Genomic DNA, 16,750 nt, shown 5'->3' on the forward strand with positions numbered 1-16,750 from the left:
CAGAAATTGGATCAGGAACTTCCTGAGCATAATGAAACTATAGAAATTGGAGTAGCTTCACTTGTGCTTCTCAGACACATTGTTTTGTTTTGTTTTGTTTTGTTTTGTTTTTTATCCTCCAAAACACACCCAGTTAAAATAATTAGATGAACAATTATTTTCTAAACTCTTATGAAACCTTAAGTGAATTCTGAATGAAAATCAACATGCTTGTTGCAAAATATCTGCTGTATTATCGTAGGCCTAAATTGTGGGGAGCAATCCGGACTGGACTGAGTTACTGGAATTAAGACTTATTCTATGCATCTGCTCTCCCACAATATGGCGCTGGGAGAGAAGAAAACAGCTTCTACACAGCTGCCTCCAGTTCAGCTAATAAACTGTAGGACTTGCTCCTGATTGGAGGAGAGCAGCGTACTCGGCGTGTGGGCAGCCGAGTTGGGATTGGCAGAGGAGGACTATAAAGGAGGAGAGAGACGGCATGCACCAGGAACATCTAAGGGGAACATCTGAGGGAACACCTGTGTAGCCCCCAAGAGAGCCGGCCGGTGGTGTGCCGCTCCCCTGCGGAAGTGGGGAATGTGGCAGGGGGAACCGCCCTTCCACGGAGGTGGAAGGGACAGTAGCCAACCCGGGAAGAACCAGCAGCAAACCCGGGGAGGGCCGAGCAGACGAAAGAACAGCGCAGGGTCCTGTGTCGTTCCTCCACGAAGAGGGGGAGCGACATAATGGTGCCGTGACTCGGATATGAAGCCTAGGCAGGGTTTAGTGTCGTTCCTCAACGAAGAGGGGGAGCGACACTAAATGAGTATAGCAGAGGTGGGGTTACCTGAGCTGTCACCTAACACATAATGATGTGAGTTTTATACAGAGGCATTCTCGCAGCATCAGAAGCATTCCTCCTAATGTTTCCCTAGGTAGCCCCTAGATATCTGTTGGATTCTGTTGTAGATGTAGACTTTTAGCCATCAAATTTTGGTTCAACTCCTTGCCAGGTGCTATTCACTTCACCAAAGAGTACCCCAGCTTCCTCACCTGTAAAAATCAGGGCAATAACTGTAGCTCTGCACAGGTTTGTTGTGAAGTCTTAATGAGTTAATGTACAACATTTTGAGAACTGCTGGCCTGTTGTAGGGGCTCAACAATCAACTCTCATGTGTGTACCAGACTATTTTACTCTGTCCAGGGTCTGCCTTGCTGTAGTTGTGGTACTGTCTTACGTTGCAAAAGATGCAATTCCTCGCTGGGACTCTTACATGAAGTGATTGAGATCAGAGGTTTGCAAAATGGAAATTAAAGGTCTATTTACTTCGTATGAAGGTTACTATTAGGAAATTTTCTGAAGAAGGAAATGTGAGAAACACGCTGGTTGTTCCTCCTGGTCTGAGAGTTGCATAATAATTTCTATGGTTCTGAAGGATCACAACTTCAAGATGCCAAATGACCTCAAAAGTTCCTTCCAGCTCTGGAATTACAGAATCACAGTTACTCATTTCATGTTAGAATAATGACATTTATTTCCATGGATACAGCAAAGTTAACTGACTGCACTGGGGACAGAAACAATGACCCTGCCCCTTTTGCTGTGAACTTCCTAGCTGCTTTGAGTCTCCACTGCTAGGAGTTTGCCTTTACATCTCGACGGTGGAACTCCTGCAGTTATCTTCTGCTGTGACCACTCATGTTTACAGAACAATATATTTTTTTCTTTCGAGGGAGCTGATACACAAGACATTAAAATGACCATGGTGTTTAGTAGCATTTATTATTACAAGAAATTTCTTGCACCTTTTTAAAGGATTTATTTTCTTGCCAGTTAGTTTGGCTGAAAAGAGAGTTAATAAATGAATTGTGTGGTATCTAAAGTTACAGAATTTCTATTCCATGAGCCATGTGTGTTTTGGGAAATGGGTCTGACTGTGTACAGTCTAACATGTAAGAATATAATGGAAATGATATCTCCCCCATAAATGATATTCTGCTATATTCATGATTTATTATTTGACAGGTAACTATCTCTCTTATTGCCTTATGTAAAATAATGAAGCAGATTTTCCCAGGGTTGAAACTAATTTGAGACCTTAGGGGATTCTTTCGAACCACTGAGGCATCAATGTAATGCTCTCCTCCTGTCCTGAAAGAGTTAATGTAGATTTCAAAAAGGGTCTAATTTACTGCTAATGGTATCTTTTCATAGGAATTACTTAGCTTTGTGGAATAGCCTTTCATCTTTCTGCTTTTTTGGTTAATTCAATAGAATTTCCATCCAATTTACATTGTTTCATTCTAATTGCAGTCAGTCCCTCATCTTACAAATGATTTTGTTCCAAAAACTCATTTGTAAGTTGGTTATTTGGAACTTAGAAGGTACTTTTCAATAGAAAAAAAATAAAAGCTACAAATGTTAGGTTTGTTCCCAGAATAGCTCACAGAAGCCAATTTAACTCATCACTTACGTGGTGCTAAGGCTGCAATCCAGCCAAAGATAAACAGTAGTGCATATGAAAAGAGCAGACTTTGCAAGATCCAAATTGGGGCAGCTAAATTCATTCTTCTGTGGCAGGCCCATCAATAGAGGGAAGACTTTCTTGTCCCAGTCATATTCCTACAGCAGTAATTCTCATTATTTGTGTCAGGGAGTGGTGTTAGGAGGACTAAGAACCCAGTTGTATAATCCGATTTCAATATCAAGAGAGAGGCTGAAAACGAAGAGGCAGAATTGTTTGTCACTTGTAAGCTGTGTTGAGACTGGAGGAGGAGGAGTGGAGAAAAGTTTGAGAGCTAGGTGAGGGAGTGGGTGGAACCTGAAGCAGGATTCCATATAAAGGTTTCTGCAATACTCACTCTCACCTTAGGATTTCCAAGTCAGCTATAAATTTAAGTTCACTCAGGGAAGATGTTTGGTAAAGAGCAGACATTAAAACAAAATTAGTCCATTAATTAAAATAAAACAGAAATCAAAGCAAAAGAGCAAGCCTTCAATTCTCAAGGAGCCTTTAAAGAAATCATCGAATTTTTATGGCATTTTCTCTGTGGCCCTGCGACTTGCTGAGGTGTACAGAGAGAGCACAGGGAAAACCTGAGCAGAATAAGGGAGGGAAACGAGACGGTATGACCGAGGTCCTCGGGCAGTGACAAACATGGATTTCAACCTTGGTTGGCCTCTGCTTCCTTCTCTGAGGAATGGGAAAGTGAGAGAGTTCAACCATCCAAAGTGAGAGAAAGTAAACTTCTAGTGGAAAGGATGTTAGAGGTTTGTCTCCTCCATGTTAAAATTGTATTAGTTGCTGTGCAGTTTCCAAGCTAATCATCAATATTGGGGATTGAATTAGCTTTAGGAATCGTAAGAAGAGAGAACCACCCTCAACTTGCTGCGTGGAGCAGACCCTGGTTCTTCGGAGATGGGAATGGCTGTTCGAAACAGCATCTCTGCTCTGAACACCTCATAAATATTCAGAGTGGCTGAGAAAACCTAGCTGCATCTTTCAGAACCAGGCATGTATCCCTTAAGAATGCACAGAATGGATCGTGGTATTGATTTCAGCTATCCAAGTCATTAATTTATAGGAAATCATACACTTCACAAAGAAATGCTTACAGGTAATAAGTCTCTTGTGATTTCATTCATTTATCTTTTCCTCCATGGATTTTTGTGTCATAAGAACAATACTTTACATAGTAACACACAACTTCTAAAGTACTTCATTGTTTTTCAGGGCTTTTTCTTTTCACCTGGGGGGAACTGTCCTATATCCCATGCCCCTTGAAAATTAGTAGTACTACCGTTTCTGGAACTCCTATAGTGTATACTGTGTAACAAAAATGTACCTTGCCTCCATCCCCATGCATTTGCCATAAGATCTTCAGGAACTGCTTTCCGGGCAGTGTACTAGGGCTTCCTCAGTTTCAAAAGAGATGGTTTTATATGAGTTATGCAGTCTACATTAGCCTTGAAAGAATAAGAAAGAAAAACAAGAGAGAGAGAAAGAGAGAATATGAATGAGGTCTTCAGGAGTTCACCAATAGCTTACAGAAAGTATTATGTTTCAGCTATAGGAAAAACCTCAAAGATTAATCCACTCTTTGAAACTTCTTTAAACTGCAAAGAATGCCTCACAAATATCTATATGAATAATTAGTATTATAGATATTCTGTCAAATTAAGAATAATCTGTAACTAAATATGTAAACTTCAGGAAGTATCAGGAAAACATTAATTCTAAATTATGTTTGTTCTTTTCTCAAGTAATGACTTCATGTCAGTGATATGAGAAATTTTTTTACTGTTATATAGGCATGCACAAATAGATTGTAAACATTATTTATAATGAACAGTAAATAGCTTTCCACTAGAAAGTTTCATTTTTGAAACATAATTTTAAAAATAAGGAATCTTTAATTTGAAAACCCTTTTTTATAGCAGCATAATTTTCAGTATCCACAGAGTAGAAGCAACCCAGATCTTCATTGATGGATAAATGGTAAACAAAATGTATTATATACATAAAATGGACTATTATTCAGCTTTTAAAATGAAAGAAATCCCATAAAATTCTATTTATATGAGATATTTAAGTTATTCAAATTTGTGGAAACAAAGTAGAATGGTAGTTACCAGGAATAGGAGAAGGGAGAGAAGGACAGTTGTTTTATGGGCATGTAGTTTCAGATTTGCAAGATGAAAAAGTTCTGGAGAATATCTCACAAAAATATAAGTACATCAGCACATACACATAGATAAATGGTAAATTTTATGAAATATGACTTAATGTTCAGATAACATCAGTACAGTTTTAACCAATTTGAAAATATCAGAGCAAATGCTCTGTAATTTTATGCAGTTTTCTAAATAAATGTATTTTTAAATGCCAAGTAGATTTATGTAACATAATAAACATGCATAGTACATTTTGATTCTAAACCCAGATTCTCATACGAAATACAGTTAAGAGATAAGCAGTAAGGAGAATTTCAAAAACTACCAGAATGCTCAAATCTCTTCAAAAGATTTTTTTCTTTTTTAAATTGTGATTAAAAATACAACATAAAATTTACCATTTACCTAATTATATTTGATAATTTACTTGTACTAGAATAACAGAGTAAAACATTTGATCAGTTATCATCAGCAAAGTTGGAGTGTTCTAACCAGTTATCTTGTGATTAGTTGAAATAATGAGAGTATATCGAAATATAGTTAATATTAAATCTGGCATTTTTCTCTTTAAAACATGCATAAATGCCTAAATAACAAATGGCTGGCCTGGCTGATGATAGATATTTCTGATTTTACTTCTTCCTCTTCATTTTGGTATGTAATTTTTTTCTTAGCATTCTGTACTAGAATGCATGTACAAAGAGCAGTTGAAGTTTTGTTTTGGTTTTTCCTCTAGTCAGGCTTTTCACTAAAGAACAGTAAGGTCTTGTGTTACTATAAATGGTCCAAAGAATAAATTCAACTGAAGTATAACAGGATTTTCCATATTTCATATTTATGGACCTAAGCATGGCATGACTAACAACTCAGACCAGTACCTAGGAGGAGCACTCAAGATTGCAGCATGCCTCTGGTTCCCTTATAGCTCTCCCAGCCCCAACCTTGACCTAGTCATCTTTAATACAAACTCCCTTAGCATATTATCTAATCTCTCAGATGGCATCTGTTGTATCTTCTCTTTTTTATCTCGGATACTCAATATCTCCTCCTTTTTTTGGTTCTTTCACATTGACTTTTTTCAGCCATTTAAGACACACGCATGCATAATTCAATGCATATGCTATTAATTCTTTCAATCCGTGAATGAGAAATATCTTCTCATTGTTTTGATATGTGTCCTTGATTATTTCTTTCATGGGTGTTTTATAATTCTCCTTTTAGATATCTTTCACTTTGGTTAAATTTTTTCCTAAATATTTGATTTTTTTGTTAGCTATTGTGAATGGCATTTCTTTGATTTCCCCTTCAGCAAGTTCATTATTAGTGCATAAAAATACTTCTTTTTTTGTATGCTGCTCTTGTTTCCTCAGACTTTACTGAATTGTTTTATAAGTTCTAACAGGTGTTTGATGGAGTGTTTAGTTTTTACCATTTACAATGTCATATCATCTGCAAACCTGGATATATTGATTTCCTGTTTTCCAATTTTGATGCCTTTTATTTCTTTTCCACACTAATTGTTCTTGCTAATACTTCCATTACTGCATTGAATAACAGTGAAAGTGGGCTTTCTTGTCTGATTTCAGATCTTAGGAAAAATGCTTTCAGATTTTCTCCATTCATCATGATGTTGGCTGACAGTTTGTCATATATAGCCTTTATAATTTTGAGATATGTTCCTTCTGTACGTGGAGAGTTTTTATCATGAAGGATGTTGAAGCTTACCAGATATTTCACAAAATCTATTGAGGTGATCATTTGTCATATGTTTTTTGTTTTACATTAGGTTGGTATGATTCATGACATTCTTTGATTTTTAAATGTTAAACCACCCTTATATCTCAGGGATAAATCTCACCTGGTTGTGTATGATCTTTTACATGTAGTGTTCAGTTTGATTTTGTTCAGTTTTGGTTAAATTCTCAACATTTTGTTGAGAATTTTTGTATCTATATTCATTAAGGATATTGGTCAATTGTTTTCTTATTGTGTTGTGTCTTTGTTTGATTTTAGTATAAGAGAGATGCTGGCCTTGTAAAGAATTTGGCAGAGTTCAGTCCTTTGCAGTATTTTGGAAGGCTTTGAAAAGTATTGAAGTTAGTTCTTTAAATGTTTTATAGAATTTTGTAGTAAAGCTGCCAGTCACTGGACTTTTCTTCAATGAAAAAATTGAATTACTACTTCTATCCTTTGTTATGGGTCTGCTTAGATTTTCTATATCTTCTTGATTTAATCTTGAGGGGTTATGGATTTCCATTTCAATTTGTTAGCATATAGTTGTTCATAGTAGATTCTCATGATCTTTTATATTTCTGTGATATTGTTGCCTTTTTCACTTCAAATTTTATTTATTTATTTATTTTTTGGTTAGCCTGGCTAAAGAATTGTCTATTGAGTTTATCTGCTCAAAAAAACAAAAACAGATTTTTGTTTTGTTAATCATCTGTATCAATTTTTTTGGTCCATTCAGCCAACCTGTATCTTTTAACTAGGTATTCCGTCCATTTACATTCAAGGTTAATATTAATAAGTAAGAAATAACTCCTGTTATTTCATTTATTTTATCTGTTATGTTAGTGAATTTGGTAATGTCATACATGCTCATAATGTTGACTTATAATGTAGGACTACCTTCGGTATTTCATGGGTAGCTGGTTTGGTGATCATGAATTCTCTCAGTTTGTGCTTGTCTGGCAAAATTTCTTTGACTTCTAAAGGATAGCTTTGCTGGATATAATATTTCTTGCTTGGAGGGTGTTCCTTTTTTTTTTCCTTTCAAGATCTTGTCTGTTATACTACTTTCTTCTGGCATGTAGGGGTTTCTGCTGAGAAGTCTACTGTTTAATTGATTTTCCTTTATATTTTAATTTGGCCTTTTTGTCTTTAGGATTCTCTCTTTGTCCTTCTCATTAAGATTTATTCATTTGGCCGGTGCTGCGGCTCAATAGGCTAATCCTCTGCCTGCGGCACCGGCACACCGGGTTCTAGTCCCGGTCGGGGCACTGAATTCTGTCCTGGTTACTCCTCTTCCAATCCAGCTCTCTGCTGTGGCCCAGAAGTGCAGTGGAGGATGGCCCAGGTCTTGGGCCCTGCACCCGCATGAGAGACCAGGAGGAAGCACCTGGCTCCTGGCTTCGGATCAGCGCGGTACGCCACCCAGCGTGCCAGCCGTGGTGGCCATTTTGGGGGGTGAACCAACAGAAAAGGAAGACCTTTCTTTCTGTCTCTCTCTCTCACTGTCTACTCTGCCTGTCAAAAAATTAAAAAAAAAAAGATTTATTCATTTGAATGGCAGAGTTAGAGAGAAGGATAGAGATCTTCCAAATTGTGGTTCACTCCACAAATGGCCACAAATGCCAGTCAGGAGCTTGGAACTCCATCTGGGTTTCCTGTGTGGATCCAGGTGCCCAAGTACGTGGGTCATTTTCCGCTGCTTTCCCTGGCTCATTAGCAGGGAACCGGATTGGAAGTAGAGCAGCAGGACTGACACCGAACTGACACCTGGTGTCACAGGCAGCAGCTTCATCAGCGGTGAGCGTTGTCTCTCTTGCTGGTTTTTGGCATCTCCTTGCTGTTTGTAGTTAGCGTCACTGTTTTTACTAAAGCTTTCCATCAGACAATTTTCTGGAAATGTGGTTCTTCCTTCATTGTTGTAAAACTTTCTCACTGAGGTAGATGTAGTTCCTCTCTATTCATCCATTTTGTTAAAAACAAAACAAAATAAATATGTGGTACAGGGGGTTAGGCTGCCACCGGAGACACCAGTATGCCCTATCAGAATATTGGTTTGAGTTCCAGCTGCTCTGCTTCCAATTCAGCTCCCTGCTAATGAGCCTAGGGAAGCAGCAGAAGGTGATACAAGCATTTGGCCACCCATATAGAAGACTTGGATGGAATTCCAGGTGCTTGGCTTCAGTCTGTTTCAGCCCTGGCTGTTTTAGCCATTCACACAGATTTTTTTCTTGTTCTTTCTCCCTGTCTCTGTCATTCTGCCTTTCCAATAGAGTAAATATATATTTTTTTTAAATCTCCATTTTTAATATGGCCTCGCTACTTAGTTTCATTCATGTTTATAGGAGCCAGTAGCACTGAAATAAAGATTAAAGATACTTAAATATCTCCCCTTATTGCCAGAAACATATATCTAGGTATCTACTTCATACATCTTCTAAGATATCTTTTTTTAAAAGATTTTATTTATTTATTTGAGAGATAGAGTTACAGAGAGAGAGAGACAGAGAGAAAGGTCTTCCTTCTGTTGGTTCACTCCCCAAATGGCCACAACGGCTGGAGCTGCACCAATCCAAAGCCAGGAGCCAGGAGCTTCTTCCTGGTCTCCCATTAAGATATCTTAAAGATACCTCATATTCAACCTAAATTTAAATTTAAACCATTCCTAATATTTCCCCTTTCTACCTCCACACTTCTTCAGTGTTTCCAGGCTCAGTGACTCATACTACATCCGAAAGAAGGTAAGTGAGTCACCCTTGACTCTGTTCCTTCACCATTAAGCCCCGTTAATATTATCACCCAAATAGCTCTGAAATCCATGTGCTTCTTTTGGTCACTAGGGTTCCTCCCTAATCTAACCCACCATCTTCTCTCACCTACATCATTGTAATGACTTCTGTTCATCCCCTTTGCTCTCAATTGATCTGCTCTCTCTACTAGAGTGAGAATGAACTTACAGAAAAATCAAGTCTAATAATTTCTTCTTCTTTTTACAATGCTTCAATGGCTTTACATTGAATGGATAGAGATCAAGTGCCTGGCAACATTTTTTATCCCTATATCATCCCATATCATGCTTAACAGTATTTTCTTGTGGTTTCACAATAGGCATGTTACGAGGCAGGTATTTTGTAGGTCATTTATATGGAATCTGAAGCCACAGAGTAGAAGTGAGTAGGTGGGGAGAGGAAGAAAAGAAAGAAAAGCCATCATGGGAGTGCTTCATCAAGTTTGCCTCTCTATGCAGGGGTAACCTGATTCTACAAGACCTCTGGAAATCTTGCAAAATAGGACTTATAATTATATGCCTGACGATTTGGCATCTAGTTGCATGTATCCACTGGCTCCCCGTAGTTTGAGGATTGTAGTGTTCTCCCCTTGCATATCAGAGCCATACTTGTGCATGACTCCTCATCTTTGCCTAGTTAACTCCAACTAATCTTTCAGTTTTCACCTCGCTACTATGGGAGCCAATTCTGGTCCCTAATGCAGCAGATTATGCCAGGCTTCCTGACAATACCACACACCTCTACATTTGCCATGTGTATTTCCTTTGTAGTGCTGATTGCAATGACAAGTTTGTATTTCAATCTGTGATTATTCATTAAGATCTTCCTGTCCATTGGACTGCAAACTCAAGAAGGCCAGGGTTCATGTCTGCTTTTGATCTTTGCCGTACCAGCATGCAACCTAGGACCTGGTACATCGAATATATTCAGTCTATTTTCAGTGAATATATAAGCATTTATGTATGTATATGTAGGGATGAATATAAATTTATAAAGAAAATCTTAGAACTATCAAGGTTTAAATAAATTACTATCAATATTAAAACATGATTTTAATTAAAATTGCTCCTATTTTTGTGTATTGTATTCTTGTAGTGCTTATATAGTAAGATTATATCAGAAGCATTCTGTTTAAAGCAAGTCATATTGAGAAAAGAAGAAAGCATAACTTACTTTGCATCATCTTGATCCATCTGACAGCTGATAGTACTGGTAACGCTTTTCTAAAGAAAGTTATCTCTAAGCAGTTTAATAAGACAGATATTTTGAGTTAAAAGAGAGAATAGCCAGATGCTAGAAGACAGCCCTGTACAATCCTGCCTTAATCAATAGAGATCACATTTGACAGTGCTGGGCAATTTGAGGACTTGGGTACTTGCAAATATAAATACGCATATCCTCCCAAACATCATGTCCAAATCTACAATTTTACTTGTCAAACTGGAAACCCTTATTTTATAACAGAAATCACTTTGCATCCCAGCATGCCTCTGGCTTCATGCTTATATAAAATAACAATTAAAAGGGGAATGGAGAGGCAAGTGGAAACAACATAAATTACTTTCAATAGAAATCAAATACTTCCATAGACATAAACTACCAAAAGGAAGTTGTCAACAATACATGCTTTCTATATTTGTAGTGATGTTATACTCTATGTGATCCAACATTAATTCAAAAAACATGGAGATAAAATGGTGACCTTGAGAAATAGGATGGATGATGTGAAGATGATATTCATTTTCACAGATTATGATATAGTTGTTATTATACTATAAAAATGTGATTATTTCTCTAAAGACATCTATATGGATTTGTCATATCCTGGACATTTTAAAAAGATTTTATTGGCCGGCACCGCAGCTCACTAGGCTAATCCTCTGCCTTGCGGCGCCGGCACACTGGGTTCTAGTCCCGGTCGGGGCGCCAGATTCTGTCCCGGTTGCCCCTCTTCCAGGCCAGCTCTCTGCTATGGCCAGGGAGTGCAGTGGAGGATGGCCCAAGTGCTTGGGCCCTGCACCCCATGGGAGACCAGGAGAAGCACCTGGCTCCTGCCATTGGATCAGCGCGGTGCGCCGGCCGCAGCACGCCAGCCGTGGCGGCCATTGGAGGGTGAACCAATGGCAAAAAGGAAGACCTTCTCTCTGTCTCTCGCTCTCTCACTGTCCACTCTGCCTGTCCAAAAAAAAAAAGATTTTATTTATTTATTTGAAAGGTAAAGTTACAGACAGTGAGAGCGCAAGACAGAGAGAGAGGTCTTCCGTCTGCTGGTTCACTCCCCAAATGGCCACAACAGCTGGAGCTGAGCCAATCTGAAACCAGGAGCCAGGAGCTCCCTACGGATCTCCCATGCAGGTGCAGGGGTCCAAGTGCCTGGACCAACCTCTTCTACTTTCCCAGGCCCTAACAGAGAGCTGGATAGGAAAAGGAGCAGATGGGACTCAAACTGGCATCCATATGGAATGCCCTTGCTACAGGCAGAGGTTTAACCTACTGCACCATGGCGCTGGCCCCTGACCATTTTTTTATCCCACAGAAGAGAAGCCAGAAATATGCTGGTATGTTTCTAATTCAGTCTCAGTCATCAGCCCCTTAGACATTTTTAATTGTGATAAAAGGATTATTAAAATAGTAAATGGATTGGGGCTGCCATTGTGGCACAGTGGGTTAGGTCACCACATGTCATACCAGCATCCCATTGTTGGAGTGTGTGAGTTCAGTCTCAGCTGCTCCACTTCCAATCCAGCTTCCTACTAATGCACCTGGGAAGGCAGCATGTGGGTCCCTGTCACCCATATGGAAGACCTATATGGCATTCCTGGGTCTTGGCTTCGGCCTGGCCTGTCTCTAGCTGTTGTAGGCATTTGGAGAGTGAACCAGCAGATGGAAGATATCTCACTTTCTCTCTATTTCTCTCTTGCTCTCTATTTCCTTGTCACTCATCCTTTCAAATAAATATATAAATATCCAAAAATAGTAAATGGAATATAAGTTATTCATCTTGGTGTAAAATAGTGATACTGCCAATTAGTACTTGGTAAATTCAGTTTCTCTCATTTGGAGAGTGCGGAGAGTAGGGTATTGAATTTCTGGTGGACATAGAGTATTTCTTTTCCTCTAGTTGTTGTCATAGTTATATACAAGAATATAAATTGAAAATGGCATGTAACCACATACATTGAACATTTCGTGGTCTTAAGATAATTTCCCCCAGAGCAATCTGCTCTATAAGCAAGCATTGTAAAAATATTTTCTTTGGTTTAGTGTACAATTGAAATCATACTCTTTCATTCAAAGATCTACAGACTCATGTATGTGAGAGATTTTTAGGTAATTTTTTTAACAACACCAAGGGTAGGGGCCAGCGCTGTGGCACAGTGAGTTAAAGCCCCAGCCTGCAGCTCCAGCTTCCCATATGGGTGCCAGTTCGAGTTCCAGCTGCTCCACTTCCTATCTAGCTCCTTGCTAATGCACCTGGGAAAGCAATGGAAGATAGCATAAGTCCTTGGGCCCTGCACTCATGTGAGAGACTGGGAAGAAGCTCCTGTCTCCTGGCTTCAGATTGGCCCAGCTCCTGTTGTTGTGGCTATTTGGGGAATGAACTAGCGGATGGAAGACCTCTTTCTCTCTCTGTGTCTCAACCTGGCTCCATAACTCTGTCTTTCAAATAAATAAAATAAGTCTTTTTAGAAAAAAGATAAATCTACCATGTCATATAATATTTAAAAGAAAAATACCAAGGGGACAATAGACTGCTATGAACTTCTCAACTTCATTGAGATGAATACTCAACTTGAAGAAATTTTCTGCATGTGTGTGTTTGTGTGTGTGTATTTGATTTTGCAAACAAATGTACCAACAAGATGTTTTTAGGGGCCGGCACATGGGTATAGTAGGCTTAGCCTCCACCTCTGGCACAGGCATCCCATATGAGCACTGGCTCATGTTCCGGCTGCTCCTCTTCCAATCCAGCTCTCCGATAATGGCCTGGGAAAGCAGTGGAAGATGGCCCAAGTGCTTGAGCTTCTGTACCCACATGGGAAACCCAGAAGAAGTTCTTGGCTTTGGAACAGCCCAGCTCTGGCCATAGCATCCATTTGGGGAGTGAACCAGCAAATGCAAGACCTCTGTCTCTGTCTTTCCCTCTCTCTGTAACTCTACCTCTCAAATAAATAAATAAATAAAATATTTTTTAAAGATATTTTTAAAGCCCCATAACCAAAATAATGGCATAAAATAAATAAAAGTAATTCCAGCTTTGTCCTGAGGGAATCTTGGTTTTTCATCAGCTAACAACTGTGCAGCAATCAAAGCACAGGTTCTATCTTGGTGGAGTGATAAGTTTAGTTCAGGATTCATCTGCCCGTCTGAATCTGATATCTTCCTTCCAGATCAGGGTGTGTTGAGAATCCGAACAGTATATTCTGGAGCCAAGACTCCATCCAAATGGAAGAGTCTACTGTCTCCTGCTGCCCTCACCACTCCAGCTCTAGGCAATTTCTGATGAGATCACCTCAGCCTTGTTCTCACTACCTCAGCTCTGGGCCATTTCTGATGTCACCTTAGCCAAGTTCTCATCATTCCTCTCTAGGGCATTTTGGATGAGGTCATTAATTTGGGCACATTTAATGCCTCATCTGCTTGAAGATACCATATTTACTGTTTAAATGAGACACTAGTGAGTAACAGCTTCTCATATCTATGCTTCTCAATTGTTAGTAAACTGAGAACTGCATCTCTACGAGTACTGGCAGCACTGAATTTTGATTGATATACTATAGTACATTCAGTGACTTTTTAGTCTTATCTTCCAGGAAAAGAGGACTTAGTTTTTGAAAGGATTACTTAGCTTGCTTTGGGAATGGCAAATTTTAGTACAAGGTATATTATAGGAACACTATGGCTAAAGGGAGTAAATTTGAAAATAAAATAATAGCAACTGATGGTGAGAACAGAAATGTTTATGACATATTTTCTATACTTCCGTATATTTTATTTTGGCAGAAAACATTTTTTTTTTTTTTTTGACAGGCAGAGTGGACAGTGAGAGAGCGAGAGACAGAGAGAAGGTCTTCCTTTTTGCCATTGGTTCACCCCCACAATGGCCGCTACGGCCAGCGTATTGCACTGATCCAAAGCCAGGAGCCAGGTGCTTCCTCCTGGTCTCCCATGCAGGTGCAGGGCCCAAGGACTTGGGCCATCCTCCACTGCCTTCCCGGGCCACAGCAGAGAGCTGGACTGGAAGAGGAGCAACCAGGATAGAATCCAGCACCCCAACCGGGACTAGAACCCGTGGTGCCGGCGCCGCAGGCAGAGAATTAGCCAAGTGAGCCGCTGCACCGGCCAGGAAAACATACTTTTAAGAATCTTAGAGACATGTGGGCTAACATATATGGAATTAAAAAGAAATAAATAATCCATCAATAAGAAAAGACTCTCATAACCCTAGATTGTCCATATTCTATTATATGTTATATCTAATTTAGTTCATTTTATTTAACTGAGATTTTTGTATCTTTCAAAATTCATCTGTTTTTTTTTTTTTAAAGATTTATTTATTTGAAAGGCAGAGTTACAGAGAGGCAGAGGCAGAGAGAGAGAGAGGTCTTCCATCTGCTGGTTCACTTCCCAGATGGCCGTAATGGTTGGAGCTGGGTTGATCCAAGGCCAGGAGTTTCTTTTGGGTCTCTCATGTAGGTGCAGGGGCCTAAGGACTTGGGCCATCTTCTGCTGCTTTCCTAGGCCATAGCAGAGAGCTGGATTGGAATTGAGCAGCAGGTTTCAAACCGGCGCCCATACGGGATGCCAGCACTGCAGGTGGCTGCTTTACCCACTACTCCAGAGCACTGGCTCCCAAATTTCATCTTTTAAGACTTACCTATATATTGCCATTAAGGAAGGTTCCATTTTATTAATCATTGTTTTTTAAAGCCTTTATCCTTTTCATACTTCTGCAGTCTTTATGTGTTTCTCCTTTTTCTCTTTAATATATCAACAATGTTAGGGAACTTCGTGGCCCTGCATGATTTGATGTCCCCAGTGAACAGAGTCGTGCACTGCCCCTCCACTATTTGTGAAACTCCAGTCACTATGGCTTCCATCCATTCTTGAAATACTTAAAATTTTCTTACTTTTGCGTCTTGCTTTTTGCTTCTTCTTTCTAGATTACTCTTTGCATACTTGATTGTTTCTACTGCAAGTATAAGCTTAAGCATTTTCCCCCCTCGAAGTGGGCCTCTTTGCCCACTTTCCAAATGCAGCATCGTATCTGTTCTCATGCCATCTGTTTATTGTCTTCATTGCATTTGCCTCAGTATATATATTTTTAAAAGATTGTTGATCTTTCCCATTAAGTTTTAAGCTTCATGACAGTAAAATCCTCATCTGTCCTAGTAATTAATTATTTCCCTGGTGCTTACAATTTTCTGATACACATTAATTGCTTGTAAAAATTATAGTTGATGAATTTCAAGTATAAGTTGGAAGCTTATCAATCATGTTTCTGGTTAGTGACTGACTAGTTTCCCTGATCTTGATCTGATGGGATTTGGGCCCATATGCTTCCACTTTTATAAAAAACTCATAACAATAAGAAAAACAACAAAAATCTGCAATGTTTAAATTCCAAGTCTTTTTATTATTATACTGTTTGAAAAATGTATTGGAAAACATGACATTTTCAAACAAGTAGCTGAAAGAAAATACTTTTATAGTCTGTATTCCTTCATTTATTATCCCTTATGATAATGGAAATGAAGAGGTAATACAAAGTTTCAGGAAAATGTAGCAACTGAGTAATGCTGTTAGAATTTCACAATGAAATCACTCTTTCAGTGACAGTACATTAGAACTTTGCTTTATTATATCTCACATCTGTAGCAAATGGAAAAACAAAGCAAAAAAGCATTGTTAGATAAATTTGAAATTCAAAGCCATAATACTCTGAATTGTATCTTGTAATTTAGAACAGTAAATTTCATTTAGTTTCAAGAGATTACAAAGTATAAATTTGGACAATAATGTTATTTTCTTGGGTAGACATCTTATTAAAGAAAATAGATCCAACATGGCTCTTTTTAATTGACCATATATAAACTTCACTGGCTTCAGATTTATTAAAAGAGAAACATAAGCATAGGTGTTTTAACTTTTATAGTGCCTCCTTTTCTGTGTGTGTGTGTGTGTTTAATCAGCAGATCACTCGTGCCTCTGGATTTATATTACACTAAATGTTACTTTGGTAAGTATTTATAATCTCATTATCTGTTTAGGATAATTCCAAAACTTGCTTATTATGGAAACAAGAAGCAAAAGCAATATGAATCATTGTCCGACAGCAATTTCACAGAATACTTACTTGAGCTCCACTACTTATTAAAACGTGTAATCCTATATTTCCTCAGCCACAGTAAGTAGCTGGATACAGGCATGTGAATTTGGTGACACTCAGTACATTCAAAATGACTGGATATGAATATTTGAACTTTGTCTGAAAGATGCTCCATATATTAAAACGCATGCTGAAAAGCAGTTCATGACCAAACAAGTCTATTCAACAACCCATTTCCTAGAT

The 16,750-nt window shown here is 38.6% G+C and overlaps 1 protein-coding gene and 1 long non-coding RNA gene across 7 annotated transcripts in view; one reads left to right on the top strand and one right to left on the bottom strand.

Annotated features, from left to right (window-relative positions):
- Positions 1–16,750, top strand: part of MACROD2 (mono-ADP ribosylhydrolase 2) — a 2,173,823-nt gene that overhangs the window by 780,318 nt on the left and 1,376,755 nt on the right. The gene's annotated exons all lie outside the window — the stretch shown is intronic.
- LOC127491133 (uncharacterized) overlaps positions 528–16,750 on the bottom strand; it is a 37,899-nt gene continuing 21,676 nt past the window's right edge. The window contains exons 5-7 of the long non-coding RNA XR_007919669.2: positions 3,829–3,949; positions 2,457–2,699; positions 528–1,465 (exon numbers count right to left, since the gene is read on the bottom strand). This is a non-coding gene — a long non-coding RNA (uncharacterized lncRNA). The remainder of the gene's footprint in view (positions 1,466–2,456; positions 2,700–3,828; positions 3,950–16,750) is intronic.

Source organism: Oryctolagus cuniculus, chromosome 11 (genome assembly GCF_964237555.1).
Source record: "Oryctolagus cuniculus chromosome 11, mOryCun1.1, whole genome shotgun sequence".
Lineage (NCBI taxonomy): Eukaryota > Metazoa > Chordata > Mammalia > Lagomorpha > Leporidae > Oryctolagus > Oryctolagus cuniculus.